The 8268-nt window shown below is 38.8% G+C and overlaps 1 pseudogene; it reads right to left on the minus strand.

Annotated features, from left to right (window-relative positions):
- Positions 1-7651: 7651 nt before the first annotated feature.
- On the minus strand, positions 7652-8044 carry LOC145106623 (secreted RxLR effector protein 161 pseudogene; annotated as a pseudogene).
- Positions 8045-8268: the final 224 nt, after the last annotated feature.

Below are 8268 nucleotides of genomic sequence, written 5' to 3' on the forward strand. Positions count from 1 at the left end.
TATACATTTGTTATTACTTCTAGACTGTTTTTCTCTTTTTTTAATTTTATCCCTTGGTCACCAATAAGCTTAAAATGTAATAACTTAAAATGGAAAAGACGTTAAAGGCAAGAGTCGAACTCGTGATTTTTCTTTTAAGGGGTGGGACGTGTTAGCCAGTAAGCAAAATGATCTCTTTGTTATCGCATAAAAACCTATTAAATTGTATCAAACCATCGTAATTTGAATCAACAAGTTACTTATTACTATAATAAATATATTTTATAAAAGTATAATATCCTAATAGAAATTAATTTGAAGGTATGTGTTTTAATAAGAAACAATGAAAATACAAAGCTATAATAACGAAAAAAGAACATTCAATGTTATTTCTTGCATCTATCCCTTAAAACTCTACTGTCATCTCATTTATTTGGTCTCTCAACAAATATGTCATTAGAGATATTAGAGAGAGCCAATTGTTTCTTAGATGAGTTAAAAATTATTAACAATTTTGATTGACTCAAAGAGTAGCATGTCACATTGTTTATTAGATGTATCAGATTCGAGACTTACACTAAGTCTTTTTCCCCCTTCATTTTAAAATACATGTATACATTAAATACATCAAACACATGTAATACAAATTAGAGAGTCATTGACTTATCAGCTAACATGTCATGCCCTTGTACGAGAAGCGACAATTTTCATTCTTGTCTTCAACTTCTTTTGCTTTTTCATTTAAGTTATTACATTTTAAAATACCAATTCATGATTGGTTAATGGATAAAATGAATTTTTTTCTAAAAATAATAGAAAATGGGAAAAAATTGTTGGGGCTAAACGTAAACTTATACATAAATGTTGGGATAAATGATGCGGAGATATTTCATGTCAGCCAAACGAATACGTCATTATGACCTATTGGTGACCGACCAAGGGATCAAACATAAACAATTTTCCAAAATGCAATGACATATAAGGAATAAGACAAAAGTTGGGGCTAAAACCAATACATACAGGAGGGTTCAATAGAAAACACATGTAACATCTCAAAAATCAAGGAAAAATTTTCATTTTAAAAATCCAAACACAACCATAATTGTTTACAAAACATTGTTTCCAAATAATAATCACATATCAGAGTGTCCCAAAATCAAATGTCATAAAATCAGAAGGACGTGCATTATCACGCCTTTGCTTTTTCCCGATCATCTGATGTACTTGAAACATAAATCGTAAGCCAAAGCATAGTGAGTTTCCCCCAAATACCACACATCAGAACATATACAAATGACATATTGGGTCCACAAACTCTTGGTTGGATTACCCCTGGCCCATAACTTTCCGGTTGGATTGCCCTGGCCCAAAACATTTCGGTTGGATTGCCTAATATATACTGGGTCCACAACCTCCTGGTTAGATTACCCGTAGCCCACAACCTCTCGAATGGATTGTCTGGGTTGTTGATTGACAACACAAAACAGTACAATCTCAACCCCACCACACTATATCAGCATATATAACAGATAATACACATAACAACAACCATATAATCATGTAGATCTTAACAGATCACTATAGCATAGCAACATTCCAAACCGAAATACACAATCTACTGGCCGACATTGGTTCCTTCGACCCACAAGTATAGTGAGGAAAACTCACCTCACAGTCTAAAAAGATAGTAGAAAAGAACGCTGCTCTAATTGTCAACTCTACTGGTCACCTATATAGAAAATAATGACCTAGACTCAATTCACAACTCAAAATACCCAAAATACCCTAGGTCAATTTAGTCAAATTCAAAGGTCAAAAAGTCAACCGAGTCAACTCACGCTGAGTACGCTCAACGTACTCAGCTACTAGGCCCGACATAGTACTCTTCTTGACTAGATTGTGGGGTTTTGACCATGTAGGCGCAGCGTACCATCAGGTACGCTTAACGTACGCGTCTGCCAACTTTCCTTTCTAATAAGTGCTTAATCCATTAAGATACTTCATCCAAAACCCATATCTAGTTCAAAATAATGTCCTAAGTCATAAAGTTTCCAACTTTATGACTTTCCAAGGCTAGAAAGGGTACAATAACTAAACCCTAACTTATTTCAAACACCATCACCTCATATCTCAAGCATGGAGAAAGGAAAGGAACCAATATCATATTTTTATGGTTCTAAGCACCTAAAACGAAAGGAAGGACACTCCTTATGGGTTAGAGTAATCCATACTCATGAACACCAAGCAAAAGGGACCAAAAAGCATAAAGCTTAAGAGCTAACAAGATCCAAAGGAAATAAACATAAAGGTCTAAACTTTATACCTCCAAATGCTGAATATCTAAGGTGAATCCACTTCCTTCTTCCTGCTTCAAGAACACCAACGACACACTATAAGGCTCAAAATGCTCACAAAGGTGGATTAGGGTCTGCAAGGTATGAAAATGGGATTGGAGGCTGATTAGGGAATGAGTATTGGGGAGTTAATGATGCTTATATAAGATCCAAACCCTATATATTAGGGTTTAGGCATCAGCCACATACACCCAACATATATTGAGTATGTCTAGCGTACTAGGCTGCCTAATGCGTTTTCTCTTTAAGGAACAAGGGACTACTTTTGCAAACCATTTTCATAATAAGGGCATAAATGGAAAGTTACATGCATAATGGATGTTACAATTCTCCCCCACTTGAATCAGGCTTCGTCCTCGAAGTCTGGTGCTGTGAACAACTCAGGGTAGTGCTCTCGCATCTTCGCCTCTGGTTCCCAAGTCCATTCGGAACCCTTTCGATGCTAACACTGGAACCTTGACCAATGATACCTCCTTGTTACGCAAGGCCTTCGTCTTCCTATCCCGAATCACCATTAGTCTCTCAACATAATTTAGGCTATCATGAACCTGAATATCATCCAAAGGAACAACTGTTGAATCATCAACCACACACTTCTGAAGCTAAGAAAAATGGAAGGTGTTGCGAATTTTTCTGAGCTCCTCAGGCCGATCCAATCGATATGCTACCCTGCCAACCCTATGAATCACTCGAAATGGCCCAATATATTGGGGACCTAACTTTCCCTCTTCCTGAAGCATATTACACACTTCCAGGGTGACATCTTCGGTAAAACCATGTCGCCAACCTGAAATCCCAACTCGGATCGACGCCTGTCGGCATAACTCTTCTACCGACTTTGGGTTGTCTGTAGTCTCTGCTTGATCTGCTGAATCAGCTCTGTCATCTGAAGAACTACCTCAGTCTTCCCCATGACCCTGTGACCGACCTCTCCCCAACATACTAGGGTACGACATTTCCTTCCATGGAGAAGCTCAAACGGCGGTGCACCAATACTAGAGTGATAGCTGTTGTTGTAAGAAAACTCAGCTAGGGGAAGGTAGAAGTCCCAACTCCCACCGAAATCTATGAAACAAGCTCTAAACATATGCTCAAGTTTTTGAATGGTCCTCTCAATTTGGCCGTCAGTCTGCGGATGATAAGCAATGCTAAAATGTAACCTCGTGCCTAGTTCCTCGTGGAACCTCTGCCAAAATCGTGAAGTGAATCAAACATCCCAAATTGATACAATAGAAACTAGAACACCATGCCGAGCGTTGATCTCGTGTACATACACATCGGCCAATCTCTGCCGAGGAGCTCTCCCGAATAGCTAAGAAGTGAGCACTCTTGGTCAGAAAGTCCACTATCACCCAAATCGCATCAAACACCTTTGCCGTTGGAGGTAACATGGTGATGAAATCCATGGTGATCTGTTCCTATTTCCACATGGGAACCTACAAAGGCTAAAGCTTGTCATGCGGCCTCTAGTGCTCGTCCTTCAGCATCCAACATGTCAAGCACCTCTCAACATACCCGGCTATCTCTCTCTTCGTACATGGCCAACAGTAACTAAGTCTCAAATCCCGATACATCTTGGTGGCTCCAGGGTGTATCGAAAATCTGGACTTATGTGCCTCCTCCAACACAGTCTGCTAAATCCCACTGAAATCTAGCACCCAAACATGTCCGCAAGGGGTCAACAATCCACGACTATCAGTAGAAAACATGTCAATCTCACCCCTGATTCTCTTATGTTTCTAATTTTCTTCTTGACTCCCTCGGCCTGAGCCTCTCTAATCAAATCCAGAAGTGGAGAATCAATCAAAATCCTCATACGTGAGCTCTCAAGAGAAAAACTAACCGACTTGCGGCTCAAAGCATCCGCAACCACATTCGCTTTCCCCGGGTGGTACAAAATCTCGCAGTGATAATCCTTGACCACGTCAAGCCACCTACGATGTCTCATATTCAGATTCGGCTAATCCATGATCTATCTCAAACGCTTGTGATCCGTGTAGATGGCACATCAGATCCCATACAGATAATGCCGCCAAATCTTGAGAGCAAACACCACTACTCCAAACTCTAAATCATTCGTCAGATACCAAACCTCATGCAACTTCAGCTGACTAGAAGCATAAGTAATAACCCTCCCTCACTGCATAAGAACTGCCCCCAGACCATTGATGGAAACATCACAATACACGACAAAATCCTCAACACCCTTAAGGAGAGTCAATATTGGGGCGTCACATAACTTCTGTCTCAGTGTCTCGAATGTACCCTACTACTCAGGCTCCTAGCGAAAATCCATGCCCTTCCTCATCATACGAGTGAGGGGTACAACGACCTTGGAGAAATCCTTAATGAATCTTCGATAATACCCTACTAATCCCAAAAAACTCTTGATCTCCGACAGAGGCTTCGGAACCTCCCATTGCATAACAACCTTAATCCTGGTTGGCTCAACCAAAATCTGGTTCTGGTTAACGAGGTGAACTAAAAACTGGACCTCCCATAACCAAAATTCACACTTCGAGAACTTGGCATACAGCCGTTCCCGCATCAAAACTCCCAACAACTCTCGAAGGTGCTCCTCATGCTGCTCCTTAGTCTTGGAATAAACCAAGATATCATCGATGAAAACAATAACTGATCGATCGAGCATCGGCCTGCACAGTCGATTCATCAAATCCATAAATGTCGTAGGCGCATTGGTGATCCCAAACGGGATCAACACGAACTCGTAATGACCATAACGAGTCTGAAACATTGTCTTCTCCACTTCCTCCTCGCTGACCCTCATCTGGTGATATCCTGACCTCAAATCGATCTTGGAGAACCAAGATGCACCGTTCAACTGATCGAAGAGATCATCAATTCATGGAAGTGGGTAACGGTTCTTCACCGTCAACTTGTTCAACCCCCAATAGTCAATACACATGCGGTGAGTCCCATCCTTCTCCGTCACAAACAAAATCGATGCTCCCCATGACGAAGTGCTCGGTCTGATAAACTGCTTGCCCAGAAGCTCATGAAGCTAAGAGGAAAACTCATGCATATCTGGTGGTGCTAATCGGTACGCTGCCTTAGAAATCGGGGCTGCCTCGGGGACCAAATCGATCCTGAACTCCACCTGCCTCTTAGGAGGTACACCGAGCAATTCCTTCAGAAACACATCTAGAGATGCTACTCCATTGTCTGGGTCTCTATCTCAATCTCTCGTCTTTTCGTAACATCCTGAAGCTCATCGAGGGTACCGTATCGTTGGGTAGACACAAACTGCCGAATATCCGTCTTGAGCATGCTCAAGTACCGAGTCATCTGGGCCTGCTCCGTAGCAGCAAACTTAGGGCAGAAAAGTGATGGGTTTTACATGCAATAACATGGATAAATCATTATACACTTTAGGGTACATGCAGCTGATTAGATCTAGTCATAAAACTATTGAAGTAACATTCTATTGAACAACACAAACCCTACAACCCTAACTAGTTTTGAAATTCATAAACAAGTTAGGGATTACATACCTTTTTGATTGTTGTAGTAAACAACCAAACAATCCTTCTTGAAAAACTCTTGGAAGTTAGCACCAAAAATCTCGTGCCTCTGATGGTTCACACCCAAACGCTAGCAACTAGAAAACTTGAAGAGAGAAGAGGATAGGGGAAATTTCGGCTGGCTCTTAGCAATAGGATTGATGGCCGGAATTTAGAGGCTAATGGTTCCTATTTATAGCTGATAGGAAAACCCTAGATAACCCTTACTTGATTAAAATAATAATATTTTAAATCAGGTAATTATCTAGTTTCCTAATTATCTCCAAGAGATATTCTAGAACCCTAAGGAAGCCTCTAATTTTTGGCCATTTTAGGACTATTCAAGAATCCCTCTCTTGTCTAACTATTGAATAATTACATCTTAGGTCCTTGCACTTTTAATTAATCCAATTAATCCCAAAATTAATTCCAATTAGTTTCTGATTAATTCTTAATTAGATAATACTATTTGTAATTAATATATTATTCTCATAACATATTAATAAATTCATTTATTTCTATTTCTTAATCATTTACTAAATCAATAAATTATTATCTCTATGTCTAAAAATTATCTTATTCAATTACCAGGTTTGAGGGCAACCTAAAAGGAATTTATTAATAATTCAAGTATATACCAATTTAGTTATTGGCTTAGACACGTAATCCAACAGCCTCCGACTTGGATAAGTCTATAACTACAATTGCCAGTATAGCTTCTAAATTATTAGAAAATGGTGCTTCCAAAAGCAACCCCGACCTCTGATCTGATTAGTCATTAGTCCTAAGATAAGTGATCAAATATTTCTTCGTTCTACAAGATATCATATGGACACGAGACATGGATTAGAATCAATCTTATTGTCTAAAATTCTGTTTCCCGATTCCCTGATTTGTAATAACCTCATAAGACTTCTAATTAAACACACCAATTTAGTCCTGGCTAGACCCAACACTATAAGTCAACACCAAATCACCGAGGGGCCCAAAGATGTCGCTTTTCCTGTTAGGGCAAAAGGAACGAATAAACTTTGACTCATATGCTCGTATCCTTTACTCACAAAATCATACATGACACTACGTTTTATAACACCAAGTTATTGATGCGTTTTCGCAATAACAATGTACAACCGATTTGTAAATTACAAGTCATATATCTCCATTTAACAATATAAGATATTATCGTCTCAAAATTACTCGTGATAGAATCCATGAAGTAGTTCTCTGAGCGTGGGTTTATTAAATACCCAAATCTCCATTTTCTAAGTACTCATGAACGTTGTAGCAACACAATTGCTATGTCTAAACTCCTTAGACAATCTACAATCAAATTCATGACAGTCTTCCGTCACTACTTACTTCGTAAAGTATGGGCGACTGTGGAGCTTCGAATAATCAAATTATTCAGGAAGTAAAACATGCAAAACGAAACACAAGAGAATAATTGACAAAGGCAATAAACAAAATCATAAATAATCTCTATTATTCAATCACCAAAATCAATAACCTTTATTATATTACAAATTTCAAACTAATCATCTAAATACTAAAACTAATATCATATCTTAAACCAATACTCATACCATGTTGACTATGTTTAACCCTACTCAGAGCCTTTGTGAGAGGATCTGCATGATTGTCTTCTGAAGACACTCTCTTTAATATGAGATGACCTTCTTCAACTCTATGTTTGATATAATGGTACTTTCTTTCGATATATCTTGATTTACCATGATCTCTCGGTTCTTTGGTCAAAGCAACTGCTCCTTCATTATCGCATAAAATCTTAATTGGTTCCTAAATGTTCGGAACTACTCTGAGATCACCGATAAAGTTCTTTAGCCAAGCCGCTTCTTTTGATGCTTCACGCACTGATATGTACTCTGATTCACAAGTAGAATTAGCCACCATGTCCTGCTTGGAACTATTCCAAGTGACTGATCCTCCATTTAATAGAAACACCCAGCCAGATTGAGAACGAAGATTGTCTTTATCTGTTTGAAAGTTGGTGTCACTATACCCACTTACTCTCAATGTATCACTACCACCAAAGACTATAATCAGATCCTTTGTCATTTGAAGATACTTGAGAATATTCTTCACTGGTGTCCAATAAGCTCTACCACGATTTCCCTGAAAGCAACTGACAATTCTTAAAGCAAATGATACATTAGGGCAAGTACATGTCATGACGTACATGATCGATCCTACAACCAAAACATATGGGACTCGACTCATTTCTACTATCTCTTGATTTGTACTAGGGTTTTGACTCTTACTCAACTTGGCATTACTCTGAATAGGTAACTCTCCTTTCTTGGAATTTTCTATACTAAACCGTTATAGTACCTTATCCAAGTATGTACTTTGACTAAGACCAATTAGTCTTTTCTTTCTATCCCTTAAGATTCTTA

Source organism: Lactuca virosa, chromosome 4, assembly GCF_052849685.1.
Source record: "Lactuca virosa cultivar CGN04683 chromosome 4, Lactuca_virosa_CGN04683_v6, whole genome shotgun sequence".
NCBI classification, from domain to species: domain Eukaryota; kingdom Viridiplantae; phylum Streptophyta; class Magnoliopsida; order Asterales; family Asteraceae; genus Lactuca; species Lactuca virosa.